Source organism: Carassius auratus, chromosome 41, assembly GCF_003368295.1.
Source record: "Carassius auratus strain Wakin chromosome 41, ASM336829v1, whole genome shotgun sequence".
NCBI lineage: Eukaryota > Metazoa > Chordata > Actinopteri > Cypriniformes > Cyprinidae > Carassius > Carassius auratus.
In genome coordinates this window covers 18,005,686-18,024,204 of record NC_039283.1, presented here as the reverse complement: position 1 = coordinate 18,024,204, position 18,519 = coordinate 18,005,686, and the positions used below count along the sequence as shown (strand labels likewise).

Here is an 18,519-nt window from a genome sequence, read left to right as displayed (position 1 = left end):
ATTGGAAACTCACTGACGTTGCAGTTTTACAGACCCATGGCCTTTGCATTTCCCACACTCCCACCAAAGCCCTTCTGAGATTTTGAGGCCAGGAAAGGACAAATCTTGAGATTTGTTCTTGGTGAAATCATGATTGTTCTTCAGAAAAGACAGTTGACTTGAAAACAACAGGTTATTGGAACTTTACTTATATATGAAAAGGTTTCCATACTTAATGTAGAGCTTGTGTGCAGAATTCTTTTGGAAAAAGCTCCGGCGTGGGGTTGTGTCTGCAGCAACTCTGGTCCCATATGCCGCGTTTCCACCGAAATTACGTGGAACAATTGTACCAGGAACTTTTTTCACAGGAACTTATTTACCCCCAGACCTGTTGCTTTCTGCTTTTCCACCGCGGTCAAAAGTACCGTGAAGATTAGGCAAATAGTCTCGTAATGTAGGTCTGTCTACGTTTCTCAATACAAAGTATGCAAATTTCCGACTTGTATCCTCTGTATTTCGGACATTGCAAGTTCGACTCAGGAGTGTGATCTCCCACGGACGGGACGACTCAAGTCCGGTAATTCTGCAAACAGCAGCGTACTTGATAACATCAGTCTGCTCGCCTTGGCTACTGCAATTTTCCCTCACTGTATATTTACAAAAAGGCGAAATATGATATCAAACACCACTGCCTCCTTTAGTTTTCATTAAAACGAAATGTGTAGGCCTATATAATCCTACGTTACAATAAAACAAAATATTATATCAAACAGTATTGCCTCTTTTACATATTAATATATTAATTGAATAAAGACCAAAGATTACCTGTTAGATTTACCCAAAACAAATTATATTTTATGTTTCGCCACTAAAGAAACATCAGAGCCAGTGGCAAATGTCAGAAGGTCTAGCCCAGTAGTTGCCAAAGCGGGGGGAGTGGGGAGCGGGGGGTCGCGAGATGATTTACAGAAACTTTTTTTTTTTTTATGTTAATGCGAGATGGTGAAAAAAAAGTCAGAAATACACATTTAGGTCTTTATTTTATTACACTTTGTCTGTTTGCGTCTGTAGATTTCGCATAAATTCAACAAAAGTTAGCGTTGTAAATCTCTGTCTGCTCTCTTTAATCACAGGCACGGCTGGAAAGCTCTCTCTTCACTGTACAATGCTGTCAGTTCCAAATATGGTAATTTCCTTTTTATCAGCAACCAATCGCGAAAGTAAAAGGGCTGAATGCGCAATCTCATTGGCTGATGATAAATCTTTAAAGCCTGTTTTCTCAAAATGACCTTTCTCTCATGCTCCAAGTACGAAATGTCCACTTTAGTAGCACCTATATACACCAAACTTTCCAGTCTTGTACCTAGTTATATTATGAAGAAGACATTTACAGAGGGATTTGTAAATATATTATTCCTAGCCTGATTTATATAACATTTTATTACAAAAAACATGGCGAAAATCATTTTTTTAAGGCTATTGATAGTATATTCTGATTTACAGGATAACAAAAGTAGATATCCATAAATCCCTCTGTAATTTTTTCCCCATCTAATATGTGAGCACAATGAAAAAATAATTTTTAATCTGGATTTATCCAGATCACTTTCATAAGTATTTCCCTGAAGGAGACGCTCCCGACCAATATGACTGGATAAGGTCACCATTTAATGTAACCACGGCAAATCATCTGGCATCAGATATGGAAGATGAGCTGACAGAACTTTCAACCGATCGAACCCTGAGGACGGCATTTGACGGCAAGACGCTGGATGAGTTCTGGGTTTCTGTCACGCTGGAATATGCACAGTTGTTGAAAGCTGCGTTGGATGTCCTCATGCAATTTGGCTCAACGTATTTATGTAAAAAGACATTCTCCGCGCTGACTTATATTAAGAATAAACAAAGGTCACGGCTTAACGTGGAAGATGATCTGCGGGTGGCGATCTCCTAAATTAAACCTAGAGTGGACCTGCTTTGCTCCGTGCACAGCGCCCATCCATCACATTAGGCGTTTTTTTATTTTTTTTATTCACAATTTAGCACATATTACACAAACAATGCAATCACAAAATAAAAATAAAAAAACATCAAAAAGAGTACTAAGGCCCATATAGATTTGAACTCTTGCAGTCTTGAATGCTGTTTACTTGTAATCTTAAAAATGAAATTAAAATTATAAAAATATAAAATTATCTGCTCCACCCATTGACCAAATCTGGGTCCTGATTGGGAAATGCATACATGTATGTAAGGCGTTTTTTCTGAATACAAAGTTATTGTCGTATGTGTGTTATAGGCAGCTTGTTCGTATTTTGTCTGTAAGCATTTTACAGTTATGGATGTATTTGTTTTTGTCCATAATTTGTTAATAAAATAGCCTGGCTTAGAGATTGTGTTCCTTTTTGTTTTAGCTCTGTCAGTATGCAACCAAATCGCAAATCCTCAAAAGAGGGAAACACAGAGAGGGGGGGGGGGGGTTGCGGGTCGTCAGCAATCTAATATTGGGGGTCGCGGTCTGAAAAGTTTGGGAACCCCTTGTATAGCCGAGTCGAGATTGCTCTTGTTGGTAAACCTAAGAACTGAGCTCCCGCTGATCATCTCCGAAATCGGCTAAACACATTTTTAAATACGCGCTATCTTTATAAATAAACCACATATTTGAGTTTTAAATAACTACATTCTCATCTGAAATACTTTTAAACTACATTTCATGACACAATAACAGTAATATTTTGAAAATTATCCGAATAAATGGTGGTTAAAATCACAATGCTGCATGAACAACTAATAAGCATGTTTTGCGCCCAAGTCATGCCCCAGAAGGTTCCAAACCTGTGAAAAAGTACTACCCTTGCCAGCAGGGACTTCCTGAGGGGCAATTTTTAAACATAACTTTATTTAGATCCTGGTTCCTACAGTGGAGACACACCAAGTACCAGGCCAAAGTCCCTAGTTCCTGGAAATGCGGCTTTATAGTTAAATTTGCTACATCTGTGACAGCAGAAATGTCGCAAGGGGGTGTCGGAACAAAAGGTGTGTAGGCAGCTGCCACTACATTTAACACACACATGTACAGACAGGAGAACAGAGGATCTGACAAGCGTCCCAATCCTGACACACATCTACCCTCTCAATTACATCCAAAGATGCTGATGGATTAAAGGCAGTTGCTAAAGGCATATTAGGGCAAAGGGTGAGGGTGGAGGGATCTGAGAGGAGGGCTGGGGGTCTGCTCTATGCATTACAAGCTCATCGCTGAACTGGTCTCCACTGTCAGCCTGACATAGGTCATGGGACAAGCCATGCTGTAGTCTGCTTGGATTTTATTTGATGCTTGATTGGGCCACTGGGAAGGAACTGTAGACACATGAGACCATGAGGAGGCTTTTTGTTCATCTTTACTTATAAGGGGTAAGAAGAAGCTTAAAGCAAGGCCAATACGCTATTTAAAGATTGTGTAACTTCAAGTTTCATTTTATGTAGTTTCATACTTAAACACTTTGGTTTTTGAAAAAAATACTGAATGTGACACAAAAATAGAGCAGTAACATCCTAAAATGGTTTACTAGTTTTTTTTTTTTAGATTTGTATAGTCCATAAACTTCTCTAAGAGTTTGCCTTTAGGGTATTTCCGAGCGTTGAAGAGTGGTGTAGTGTGACCGAACCATGTGCTGTAATGCATGACAGCTCTGTCTGCATCTCTTTCTTTTGCTTTTAGTGTACCTTTGTCACAGTACTCTTTCTTTTCAATGTGTTTAAATAGGAATTTAGTTGCGTTTTTTTTTTTATTGGTCAACCGATATATCGCCAAGGCCGTTTTTCAAATATCGGTATTGGCTGATAAGTTTTTCTGTTTGGCCGATGTGTACGTGTTTTTATTTTGAAGGTGCGCCGGACTTTTATTTTGACGGCACTGAGATTGGCATTCTCCCTCTTGTTCGCTGTCATCATAAACAGTTCTGTCCACAGACAGAAGTCTATCTAATAATCAGATAGAACTGTTAAACAAAGGAATTAAAATGTATACAAAAAACCTATTAAAATGATTGCTTTTAAATTGTTAGTAATAGAAATGCGAATATTATAATACTTTATCGTTTGTCGACAGCATTCAGCAAATATACATTTATATAATTGAAAGAAATCTTTGAATGACAAATGAACATCTAATGAAAAAAAATATTGCAAACTTAGTCGAAACTAGCTATGAGATCTTATGAAGTGTGCATTTGTATCCTGCATGATTGCGTGTTTTCTCTTTCTGACGGTCCGTCCGTCTGAATCTAATGGGGACAGGAGAATTCAGCTTAATTTTTATTAAATATTTATTTATTTGTGAAAAATATTTTTCATTTAAAGTATAAGCATGTTTATTTTACTCTTTTTTTTTATGATTTACAATATCTTAAATAATAAATAAAATCATATCGGCTTTATATTGCCCATCGGCCACCCCTGCTTTCCAAGATATTGGCATCAGCTGTCAAAAAATCCAATGTCGGTCAACCACTAGTTTTTTTATATACAGTCTAATGATTTTACTAGCAGTTTCAGTCTTAATAATAATAATAATTAAACCTTTAAAAAAGTAATTCCTTTTCGGGTGAAAATTAGCCGAGAAAAGCATTGAGACTCAATATTAACAGGAAAGAAAGATCAGTATTCACGTCATGTATGTCTATAATTATAGTCATTTTCCAGTGTAACTTTGTTCTAGTCCTTTGCAGAAAAACAAAGGACACCTTTTCCTTGTCTAGCTTGTCTTCTGATTATCATTTTGATATAATACTGAACCAACAAGCTTATCTTTTGTTCGAAGCAAAAAATCTTTTGTTTTGTTGTGTAATCAACCGCTTGTGACGTGGTCGTGACGAACCGCTGGCAACACACCCTCCTTTCCAATTGTCATATTGATGTCACCAACGTTATGCTACAAAGTAAGGTGTGTGTGTCTTAAAAACCTTCAGTGGCATATCAGAGTCATGGTGGGTGTGAGGGAAAAAGATTTACCTGACCCCAGAACAGCATGTTGTTATTTGCAGGCTCATTCAGTAGCCTGAGAGTTGGTTGGTGACTTGGTTTGTTTGGCAGAATGGAAGTGCTGTTAACTGACAAGTTTGACCACATTGTCCACACTGATGCAGGAAACGATAAGCTGCTGTAAACAACAGCCTATAGTACTGTAGACGACACAACAGACAACTGTTTCTTCTGTTCTCAAGTGTCTTGTTTGTAAAATGAGTATAGAATAAAAAATAAAATAAAAAAATGAATTGAATCCTACGGCCTGGCACCAAAAATATTAAAAATAAATTAGGGTTGAAAGTGGTAACCTAGTATTGTAGTTTGTTTCAGAGTTGATGGGACAGACAGCAGTGGTGTGATACACAAGCTGAAGACCACAGATCCATTACACCCCTCCCCCTGAAGTGCTGTCCTTGCAGTGCCTTACCCATCACCCTCCCCCGCCTCAGAGATTGGGTTACACTTGTGGTTTGGCAGATATTACGCCACCTATCTCCCCGTTCCTGGAGGAAGTCCAGTGATGGCCCTCAGCATCGAACACGCTCATATCATCAGTATACGTTGTGTACTGGACAAACGGCTGTGTTGAAAAACACAAATCATGCGCTGCGGTCAGCAGCTGAGTAGCCATATTGGACAGGGTGAGCTCCTGCCGTGCGGGGAGGTTGAGTCAACAGGCTGGAAATATCCTGCAGTTGGTGCTGGCAGTACAACCTCAAGGTTGGAGTAAATCGCTGGAGGGTCTCAAAGGGCTCCACTTTTGCCCCAGTTTAGCCACTGCTTATGTTTTGAAGAGCACTCGGCTCAAAAAACAAGTCCACGAGCGTGAGGGTGTCTCCTAAGAACACCTTTCCTCCACCACAATGGTTTTGTGGTTCCATGTTGGACCAGCCAAGCTTGTTTTTTTGTTTGTTTTTTTTGGTCTTTCATGAGTCATATAGCAGACAAGCTTGCTTTGATTTCCTCTAGTATCAAGGAAATATATAGAGTATATAGAGTCTAGTGACTCTAGTATAGTTTTGGGAATTGAGCTTAAAATCAACATGAAACATAATTTGTAAGCCATTTTGCTTTTGTAATGAGAGATATTACTAATCTGGTTGATAATGATTGATCGATTATTGGTTATATGGTGAGATTTATGGCTGATAAATGGCTGAAATTAAAATGATGTGCTATTTTATCTAAATAAATTTATAAATAAACACTAAATTGAATTGTTAATGCTACAAGTGTTAAAAGAAATTATTTGGGGAATCAGTTAAGATTCAATTTAACAGTGTTAAAAGGGGAAATGAGCATTGACTTAAACCTGTACATTGAAAAATCTTTAATAACAGCCGATAACTGATTTGGTACCAAAATATTGTAGATTTGTATCCATAATGTGGCTTATTTCTGAGCGAAAAGGGATATTCAACAAGTCTTCAGCTTGATTTTATCCATTGGGAATTACTTTAATAAAAGGCTATACATCATTAAATGCACATCATTAGTTCCTATTTATTGACAACTTTTTAAAATACATTTCCATTTCAGCAAGTTTGTAAAAGGAATTTTGTTGATTTGTCTTATAAATGCATTCTTTAGGGTACTGCTCTTCATTCTTCATCAATTATACTTTACGTTCTTGTGTCACAGTATCTCAATCAGCATGCTTAGCTTTCTTCCTCAGTACAGAATAGTTTTTATTGGCTCTTAGAGTGCCGAGATATTGCCAGCAGTGACAGAGCTGTGGTCATAGGGCGTTTTGTATAGCACCAATGTTCGGAAACTGTAAACGGACGAATTAAACAACTCTCTGTCCCAGTCGGTGACCTCCTGCTCTGAGCTGGGAAGGTGATGGATTTCTCAGCAAAGCTTTGGACCTGGTCCAAGCTCAGTTCTGGCACGGTCCCTTATCTCCAAGCCCCAGGCCACTCTGCCTCTAGTTACAGGCAGGGATAACAAAACTGGACTCTCTCACACACACCCTGTGGAGGAGATATGCTTACACACGCATACGCGCTCACGCAGAATACCATATGCCCACACATGGATGAGGGCAGCGTGCGCTTATCCCAGCGGAGCTCTGGTGCTTCAGAGTCCTTGCAAGAAGCATTGCAGCCCAAACGGGTGGGTCCGAGCTACTCGAAGATGGAGAATTACTTGATCTAGTGAAAGCTCACAAACTTGAGAATTTTTTTTTTTTCCTCTTGGGTTCTTCTTCACTAGCAAGCAGCATGTGCCTTTGGATGTGTTTACACCAAGGTGTTTTTTCACTTGTTTGCAAGCTTGTGTAAATGTTGTTTTGCTTGTGTTGCACGCTGAAGCTTGGTTCCGCAGGATTTCCTCAGTGGTATGAGCAAAGCCACAGCTCAAAATTATAACACCTTCCCCCTGTATGTGTATATGACAGCTGCATTGTACAGCGGCTCACCTTTTTGTTCTGAGAGCAATGAGAAATGCCTTCTGCTGACACGTGTGTGTGTGCGTGTGTGTGTGTGTGTACACATAAATGTGTGTTTATTTATTGTACATCAGTTTACTTCCATGAGCTTGACTAATTTTCAAGATAAGAAGATTTTTGTCTTTGTTGCAGGGGGTTCCCCTAGTACAGAAACGGAAAGGAACCAGTGTTTTATCTGTGACCTTCTTTTTTTTCTTTATTGTTTAATTGTGGTGCTTGCTAACCCTTAAGGTTAAAGATCTAAACAAACCCCAGAGTTCCCCAACTTCGCCATGTAACCTGTCCCACACCGTTTGTTCTACAAACTCACATAATACCTCAAATCATGCAGCCTGTTGGAACTGTGCTGTAATTTTTCTCAGCAAAAAGACTCTTACAGTTTTTTTACCTGCCGGACAATAAACTACTTTAAAAAAAGTTCTCACGTTAACCTTTTCGACTTGACTTCAAGCACAGTTTAGCAACCGCATAAATGTGCTAAAAACCATACAGTTACTGCCTAACACCCTGGCATTTGTGGTGCAAGTGTTGCAAGGGCAAACACTACTTTTATTTTCCTGAGAAAATGTAATAATTAGTTTACCCAATCATACACCATTCTTTCTTTCTTCATAAAATGTTTCTGTAAAAAACATAATTCTGTAAATACTATAAACTATTCTAGTTATATTGTATTCAGTTTGTTTTAACAAATATAGGATTGTTTTCTACAATAATATAAAAATTAAAAAGTTATATTAAAAAGTTATATTAAATATTTAATGTATCTATCTATCTATCTATTATATATATTATTATTATTATTTTTATTTTATTTTTTTGTGGATCCTCTAGCATCCTCTTGCAGACCCCAGTTTTGAATAACGTTATCAAGTTTCAGCATTATGAAGCAGTACTTCGCGAGTTCTCTGTTGCTAGAGAGTCTGACTGTGAGGAACCGCAGGCTGAGGACACTTTCCAGGTCCCTTGTGAAGTGACTGAGATCAGAGCTGGGAATTAGCCCCTCTCAGAGCTCACAGGGTGAAAGGTCAAACTCTGACTCTCACTGCAGATAAAGAAGTCTTTTCATGTGCTGGCCCCACAGACCAAAACACACAGACGGACTCTGAGTCGCTTTGAACTCAAGCCTGAGCTTCTGACGACCGGTTGAGGAAACCTTTCCTGTCAACACATCCTCTCCATTTGGAGTCAGAAAACTCATGTAAACGTACATGCGCACACACATACCATTCAGTGTTTTACTGTAAAAGAAGTGATGAAGCTTGTGACAGGAACTGTTTTGTCATGCCCTCAGAGTACACGAACTACTGCATTCTGACATTTTTTTTGTCACTCTAGATGTTAGAACACACAAAAAGTGACAGTGTTTCTAGTCCTATATGTCTTTTCCAGTTGTTTTGTTATGAAAGGAGAACACTCAAGTTAACAGAATGCATGGCTTTTGTTTCTTAAGCCACTTTTCACTTTCTCTAGTTAACCACAGCCTGGAAGTCATTCATTTTCAATGGAGAGTTATATAGATCATATGCTTATGCTGAATTTTCAGGCCCAATTTGGGCTTTGATTGGAACTTTTTGCCAGATTGTGACCACCAGAATAGATGTCATGTGTTTCAATCAAAATTGTAAACACAAGGTGTGAATTGTAATCACAGGCTGATTATCCATAGAAAAGCTACTATGTTTTTCTTTCAAACATATTTGTGGTCATTTATTTTGTGTGCGTATAATCATACATTCATCATTCATTCATTTTAACCTGGTGAATAAGTGGCAGAAGTCTCACGTAGCCAGACCATCAGGCTGGAGGTCTGGAATTCATGGCAGCTTTCATTGGCCAGGGCCCGCCCATGAGGTCGTTTGACCAACATGTCCAACAACCAGTCACAGTTCGTTTTGTTCATCGTCACGTTTTGAAGCATGGAAATGCCACAATAACAGACTCTTGTCTGTGTAAAACTCTTGGACGTATTTTAAAGATTTTATGCTGCGAACTTTAAATATTTCACATACTTTTGAAAATATTTAATTTACCATATTTTTTGGACTATAAGTCGCACCTAAGTCGCATCTGTCCAAAAATGCGTCATGACGAGGAAAAAACAAAACAAATATAAGTCACACTGGACTATAAGTTGCATTTATTTAGAACCAATAACCAAGATAAAACATTACCGTCTACAGCCACGAGAGGGCGCTGTATTTTTTCAGGGAGAGGATGCAGGAGCACTGAGCAGCATAGAGCGCACTCTTGTGGCTGTAGACGGTAATGTTTTCTCTTGGTTCATGTCAAATTAATTTTCATAAACAAACTGGTACACTTTTGTGTACCAAATGCTGCAGACGTTATGGTCCGTGGGCATGACATCTGAGTCTGAGACTAAAGCGGCAGTAACGGCTGCCACTTGTAGCGAAATGTAGACGTATCATAGACCAATGTTGGAAATAGTAAAATGTCAGCTTTAATTGTGAAGTGTTTAATTCCTTTAAATATCTGCCAGTTTCCAAACATTACGTCTGTCTTTTCCATGCAGTCATCCACCATTATTCGGATACCATAACTACACAATTATGTGCCTTGTTTTTGTTTTGTTTTTGGTAAAAATGTCATTTTGTTATAATAGACGTATTTGTTCTTTTGTTTACTTCTCTTAAGCTTGTAGTGGGGAAATATATTTCTTCTCACGGTGCCATCGGCCTATCAGGATTGTTATGATGTAATTTTGACATGCCAGTTGGTGCAAACAAACGGCAACCCTTTGATTGGTAGAAATTTGCTAGAATAGCTTTTTTTGCAGTCTTTAATATGCTTCTTCTCAACAATTACTCTGAACTACACTTATTAATTGTTTGCTTTCTCCAAGAGGCCTAGAATTCATGTTAATTCTGGACTGAAAGGGAAAATTTGGGCTATTTGTTGCTTTTTATTGTGAGGAAAGTGGCCAGGAAGTAAAAACGAATCATTCGAGTTGGGAAGACTCTCATAAGATTGTCTCTGAGCATGTGCACTTTGACCTGAAAAGAGGAAATGAGGAAGTTTGAAGGCTTCCCTGATCAGGGAGTCAGCTTGTGTCAGCAGTCATGTGGGGATGTGTGAGTGTGACTGTGAGAGTGTACAGTCTGGATGTATATATAGAATTCTGTTTTAAGCCCCTGCTTGCTTTTTAATCGAAGGCAGAGATAATAATAGCATGTTTTAAAATTACTTTGGCCCATATGACAATTCTTAGGCAGCAGTAAATCCATTCATGCAGCCGTTCATTCATGCACACGCAAACTTGAGCCGTCTCACTCCAAGGCATCTGTTCTCACTGTTTGTTTCAGCATGTTTTTTTATTATTCTAAAGTGAAAAATTAACTTATCCTTCAAACGCAGCTAAATATCCATGTTGACTAAACAACTAAAAGGGAGAATTATTCCTGAGAGAGCGCTGTGAGTGCTGCTGGATGACACACTCAAGTACAGAGACACTTCAGCAGGTGTTTCCCTGCAGGTGAAGATGCTTTAGGTCTGTAAGCCACATCAGCATCGGTGGTTTGTGAACAGGAACACATAATCAGGCTCTGGCAGGCTGCAGAAAGGGGCTCTGGCCAGCCGTATATGAGAATGTCATGCTATGTGTCCCTAACCCAGCGACAGTTGAGGGGAGGTTTGCTTATTCTGTCTAGGGGATCTTTAGCTTCAGGATTCCCATCATGGTCCTGAAACCTAACAATATTGGGGAACTTCAAAAGTGTGTTTTCCATGCATTAAAAAGAAATTAACATTTGTCTTTAAAAAAAAAAAGTCATGGAAATTCATTTATTCTATTTTATGATTAGTTAAAGTATTTAAGCTAAAAATTACTCTTTTTGAGTCCAGTCTTTAAAAATGGATTTGCAAAAATCCTGGAAAAACAATGGAAATTTACTAACAAGAGAGTGCGGGATGAATGAGCAAGTGACACAATAATCACAGACCACAAGATATTTGACCGGCCCAGTGGTAAAGGCTTTGTGTTTGAAATTATGAAGAAAAATGATTATTTAATACATTTTTTAAAATATAAAATTACAGGAGCAGAAACATATAATTGAAATTATGTTGGAGTTTGTTGGGCTCTTAAAAGAGTACAATTAATTATATAAAATTAAGCAATTAATTATGTAAATAATTAATTATATTCATATTGATATACACTGCTGTTCACAATTTGGGGCTAGTAAGATTTTTTTTTTTTAAGTCATTCAAGAAAAAACTGTTTACACAAAAATATTAAGCAGTACAACTATTTCCAACATTGATAATAAGCACGGTTTCATTTTTGAGCACCATATCAGCATATTAGAGGGATTTCTGAAGACTTGAATACAGCTTTGTCATCACAGAAATGTTACATTTTTACAAATATATTAGAATAGAAAACAGTTGTTTTAAATTGTAGAAATATTTTACCATATTACTGTTTTATTGTAACACATTGAACAAAAACAAATGCAGCCTTGGTGAGCATAATATACTTCTTTCAAAAACATAAAAATAATCTTACCAAGCCTAAACTGTTAAACAGTTGTGTATATGTGATGCATTGTAAATTTAATTTGATGAGTTAACCAACATATGTAATACATTTGTAGTATATTTAGCATTTTAGCATTTTTTTTGCTATAATATTGTAAGGAGCCCATTTGTCTTTTGTTCTGAATGACTTTGATCTAGATACATATGCAAAGTAATCTAGTTACAGAAAGAAAAGAAAATAATTTCTTCTGTCTGAAGTTCTGTCTCTCTTTTCTTTCACAGAATTCATCACAAGACCATCATCATCTTCATCACCAGATTTTTTTCCAGGGGGGTTTGGATATCAGAAAAGACACCTGTCGGATGACATGCACCCCGAGCAGACCATGATCTGAAGGCCCTACCAGGAGGCCACATACTTTCTTTCTTCCTTCCCTCCTTCCTTTTTTTTATCAGTGGAGGAAGACGGGTGAGCCCAGCTGCTTCAGACAGGTGGCATACGGAGAGAGAGCGAGAGAGAGAGACTCTCTCACATACACATCTTCATACACAGACGCGACTAGTCGCTGTTCGTGCTCCTGTAGCTGCCTCAAGAAATTTTGACACCTAACCTCACCACATCCCCAACCTTGCCCCCACCCCTGCTCGGCCAATCACAGCAGCCATGGGGAGGAAAAAGATCCAGATTCAGCGAATCACAGACGAGCGTAACAGACAGGTGAGTGCAAAGCCTGACGGTCTGCAGCATCAGTGTTTTTAGCTGAACATATGTGAATTGTTTTCAGTTTTGAATACGTAACTGAAAATAATTCATTTCATCTTCTATCTCTGGAATATACATAGGATTAGAACTGAAATCATTTTTATTAGTTGTGACTCTTGAGTTGCCTTAAGTTGCGTCTGTAATTTAGACTTCTTGTAGAGGACAAACAGCGGGAGGCAAAATCAAATCTTACTCCTCCAGTGCAAGGTTTCTGTTGATTTATAGTTGAGGTGTGGATTTCTTTTATCTTTAAGTACTTTTTCCTATAATGGTTTAATAAGCAGAGACAACTACAAGTTAACTACAGATAGGTTTTCATTCTTTAGGGTGCAAACACTGGTGCTTTCAAAGCATTGCTGTTTGTTTGAGTGGTGCAGTTTTTCAGTTTCTGGCTCAACTGATGCAGCAGGATTTTATTACTTTACTTTAATTTTAGCTTTAGCATTAGTTTTATTCAGAAATGTGCATTAAATCAGTACCATATTGTTTATTGCCTGATTTTTGTTTAAATTAATTCATCTTTATTTGTCTGACCTTGGGTAGTTCTGGATACATAATTAAAATGTAGATAATTTTTAGAAAGTCAAATATCAATTTTTTTATACAGTACATTCTAATTTTGTGAAACATACATTCAATTCTAACTGATTTTAATCTTTATTGTGCATCTGTTTAGAATTATATCAATTTTCAGCAATAACATGACAATAATTATCATCTGCTACATTTTTTATGTTGTGCATAACTAGTTTGTTTTAGTCTGAGTACATTTAATTTTAAGTTGTAGTATTTTAGGGCTGCCATAGGTACCTAATTTGTTACCTTATATAATTTAAATATGAACAATTGTATCTGTTTGAAAATGTAAATAAATAAAATAAAAATAATTTAACAACAAAAAAATCTGTATAATTTAGTATAAATAATAAAGATCAAACAGATAATTTTTTTTTTTTTAATCAAGCTTTGAAAGTAATTATGGTGTTTGGTTTAGAGAATTCCACTCACTAGTGTGTAATCTCTTAGAAAGATGGCTGTGAAGGTATGGGAAATGTTTTTCTGGTCACAGTTGTGCTGATAGTGGTAGTCAGGTGTGCATACTCAACCTTAGCCTGCTTCGCTGTGTCAGCGCTCTCTGTCTCCCTCAGGTGTGCCTGACTAATCATATTTAAGTTACAAAAAAAAAAGTTGTGTAGTTTGTCTGACCCACATTAAGCCTCAATTTGTACAAAAAAAAAAAATCACTTTTAATTGAGATTTCTTCTGGAAAACTGAACCCTACATCTTGTCCTTGCGATCTTCCTGTGGTGTAACAGGTATCTGGGCAATTAAAGAATTAAACCGTATGAAAAGAGGATATGAACTACAGTCTTTGCTGCAATAAAATGTGCATTTTAATTACCAAACTCCAGCATTGAGGCAAGTAGAGAAGAGAGATGTAGAGGAACGGAGGCATCCGGAGCTGACAGACAGCAGCAGGTGAGAGAGCGAGCTTGAGTCCGCGTGTGCGGTAAAGGTCAGTAGGTAAGCATTCGGCCCTGAGGTTAATTGGATTGAGAGAGAAGTGGAAAGAAGTCAGGTCGCTGTCTCAGTATTCTTCACAGTGATAAAGTTGTATTCTCCTGTTTCCATTGGTTACCCTGCGATTTCTATTTTCGATGGCAATTATGTTGCTGGTGTTTATCCTGGTGCTGCCGTGGAGAGAAGGAACATCAGCTCCTTGATTGTTGAGGTGGAGAAGATTCTTTCACTCAAAGGAAAAGGGCTTTTATTTGCAGAGATGCAATCACTGTCTGCTAACACTGTCGAGCTGTTAAGGTTAAGGTGTCCTGGGTTTGAGCAGAAAAACTTTCTTTCTTGAGGTGGCACTTTTGCTAAAAGTGAGCAAGAAAGTGGTAGACAGCCAGTCAATTCTGAGAGAGAAGAATCTGTGGCTAATACCTAGTCAACCTCTGTGCACTGCAAAAATTCCCACAAAATATTTAAAGAATCCTGTCACTATTTTTTTTTTCAGCCTCATGTGGTTCAAAACCGTTATGACTTTGTTTTCTTCTGTTGAATTACAAAATATGTTTTGAAGAATGTAGTTGGTTCATCTTCACCTTTCTATGACAATGAATGGGCAATGGAGCTTTCACGCTTAGAAAAAAACACAAAAGCACCATTGTGACACCATAGTGCAAATTGTGACTTTGACTCCCAAAGTTATCTAACATCCTTAAAATAAGACATATTAAAAAAAAAATAAAAAATTCTCCTTGTTTAGTGTCATTTTTAACAGCATTTTTTTATGGCAATTTAATAGTCAAATTTGCATGTGTATCTTCCCAGTTAACTGTTAAGTAAACTCTAAAGAGCGCATCACATCAAGATTGTCTTAAATTTCAGTATATCCCTTTAAATAATCATATATCTTATCGTTATTACTTTAGGATAACATGTTTATGATTTAATAATGGTGTTTTTGCCTCCTTTTTGAATCTTGAAAGCTCTAATCCTCATTTGTGATCATTTAATTTAAATTGAAAATCTAAATCTTCAGAATATTTTCTTTTAAAGTTTCACAGAGGAAAGAAAGCTAAATGGAATTGGAAAAACATGAATGTGCATTATTGGTTGTTTTAAGTGGACAATAACTTTAGTATCTTCTTTCTTGTTTCACTGCAAATAAAAGATCTTCACCTCCATCATCATCTTTTTCTCCCTCTCTAACCTCATCTTTTTCTCTATCCACAGGTGACCTTCACCAAACGGAAGTTTGGTCTGATGAAGAAAGCTTATGAGCTCAGTGTGTTGTGTGACTGTGAGATTGCCCTCATTATTTTCAATCACTCAAACAAGCTCTTCCAGTATGCCAGCACTGACATGGACAAAGTACTCCTCAAATACACAGAGTACAATGAGCCGCACGAAAGCAGGACCAACGCAGATATCATTGAGGTAACACAGACGTACAAACCCACCATGAATCCTTCCAATTTCAGGTTCCAGGAAATTGTTTTGTTTGTTTGTTGGGATCATTCATCCTTTATTTGTTTGCTCCTTCTCTTCACTCCTTCCTTCCTTCCTGTCTTTGGTGAACCGTGTTAATTCGGTTGCAGTAGTTCAGTCAATAGCCCTATTTGGTCAGGACTAGTTTTCCCTGAGGAGGCCAGGTAAATTTGTGTGTTTTTCCTCACAAAAACCTTGTTAAAACCGCGGAGCAAATTACGCACTGTTTTCCCCCTAACACACAAGTCCTCTGAGAATGATCCCTTCAAAATAGAAAAGTCTATTTGTTGTTTTCATTACGTTTCTCCTCATTTATTTTGACCTTTATTGAATACTGTAACTAAAGCTACATTCATTGTTTTATTACATAGTGAAGCTTCATTATGGATTTAAACCATGCTATTACGATGCTAATTTGACTTAATTTATATATTGCTTTATTTACGTGCTACTCCAAAAAAGTAGCTTGTTCAATTAATCGCATGCGATTGTCATGCGCATTTCATCAGTAAAGCCAGTTCTGTGATTAGGAGTAAATCTCCATCACCTGCTTTCAGATGGAGCGGCATTTAATACACAGATCCTGAGGCTTTACTGATGAGATGTGCATGACAATCGCATGCGATTAATCGCACAGCCCTACTTATATTATGGTTTTACCATGTCCAAAATACATTGGTTATACCATAGTGTAAATCCACAACATTGCAAATTCTTCAACAAATGCCAAGGCTTTTGCATAGCTAAACACTCATCCATTAGGAGGCCGAGCACATGTGAGAGAAAGAGTGTGTGTGCACGTCTAGAGAGCATGAAGGGTTGTTCAGAGGCTTGTGGATCTCTATATGCCGCTGGCTAACTGCCTGGACGATGGTGGGACAGGAGAGGTAGGGACAGCTGCACCCCCTACCACCTCCTGCCTTTGGCCAGAGAGGAAAAAGTGGCTTACACACAAACACACACACGGTGCCCATCCGGTGTCTGTCCTGTCCAACACAAGATGGCGACTGCATGTGTGTGGCATGTTGTTATGGGGCGCGTAACATTAACTCGGAAAGAACAGCAGCAGTGGAAGAATGTCTCGGGTAGTATTCAACACAATATGAATTAAAAGGATAGTTTACTTGGTATGAAATGAAAATTCTGTCATTTACTCTCCCTCATGGTATTTTGAACCTGTACTCCGTTTTATTTTTCCCCTTCATGCTACTTAATGCAGTTGTTTCCCATAATGAGTAGCTCAATGCAATTTATGAATTGGAAAATGCGGTTTGTTGGAAAGAATGGCTCAAATTGTAAATGGACCAGGTTTGGTTCTTAAGTTCAGCTCTCTGACTCAATGATTTGGATATTTTGGTCCTCAAGTTAACAGCTCACTGGAAAAGAAGATTGTTAGTGAACAACAAGTTATAGAAATATAATATAATCTCACCGGAAGAGTTAGAGATGGTCTCAGATAGTATAGTTTGAATGCTGCCCAAATTAAAAAGCGAGTTCACTCAAAAATAAAAAATTCTGTCATTATTTACTCACCCTAATAGTAATCCAAACTCATGTTTTTTTTTTCTTGTCTTGTCTTCTTGTCTTGATGCACCTTAATGCAGCTGTTTTCCATAATTAATAATTCAGTGCAACTTGTGTACCAGATCAAGCTTTAATCGAAAAGAATCAGCTCAAAAGAATATTTTTTTTTCCAAATTTGTTAGAACTGGTACTCAAGTTAAGCTCACTTGAATTTGGGTCTTTTACTCACTCAACGCTATCATGACTTAAGAAGATCCAGGATGTAGCACACAAGTCACATGAGTCCAATTTGTCATTGCTATGACTGTGTTCACTGTGAACTACTGTATGAAGAAATAATATAAAAATAACTGAATGTTGATTGAAATTGCTTGATGGTGGGTAAATCATAACATAATTGTAATTTCTGGGTGATCTGTTCCGTTAAAACTTAAAGTGTGTGTGTGTGTACAGAAGTAAAGCATTTATTTCAAGATTTATTTTTCAAAATTAGATGGTAATGCCTTGCATTTTAAAATGCAGTCATCAGAGGGTGAATACTTCTGTAGAGTGTTTGATGTTGAGAAACTGATGACTCTTTTGCAGAAGCCCCCAGTGGTACAGGTGCATGTTTCCTGTTGGGTGCAGCTGCAGAAGTCTCTTGAGATAGTGTGTGTGTGTGTGTGTGTGTGTGTGTGTGTGCGTGCATGCACTGTGGTGAGGGCGTTAGGCCGCTGTGGGCCACATCAGCTCAAGCCTGACTGGGCTGCTTTGTGTGTGTAAAGGCTGAAGGCTGTCTCATGCAATATTGAGAGGCAGAGTGACAGTAGAGGCAGACCTGGCGCTGAGTTCCCAGTGTCTGGCCTGATGTTTTTGGGGGAAGTACCATTCAGAAGGCCCTTTCTGTGGCTCATTTCCAATTAAAAACACGTTCTCTGCTTTACTTGGTTATTTGACTTAGGAAGAGACCAGGAAGAGAGAGACATTCAGGCAAAATGAGGCCATTCAATAAAGTGAGGGAGATTTGTTGTTTATAAATTATGAAGCGGCTTACATTTACCCAGAGAAAAACCCTCATTCACCTTCACCCTCAGCTCACTGTACACACACACACACACACACATATTCAGGCAGGCATGCTTTCACACTGATGCATGACTGAACAGATGCATATGTACTCACACAGCCTCTTCTTCTCTCTTGCCACATCTCTCTCTCTTTGCTCTCATTTCCTCGCTTGTCTCGTGTTGCACGTGCCTAGTGTGTGAGTGTGTGTGTGTGTGTGTGTGTGTGTGCGTGTGTGAAT

General features: G+C 38.0%; 1 pseudogene; it reads left to right on the top strand.

Moving 5' to 3' along the window:
- Positions 1-18,519, top strand: part of LOC113059143 (myocyte-specific enhancer factor 2D-like) — a 55,128-nt pseudogene that overhangs the window by 13,426 nt on the left and 23,183 nt on the right.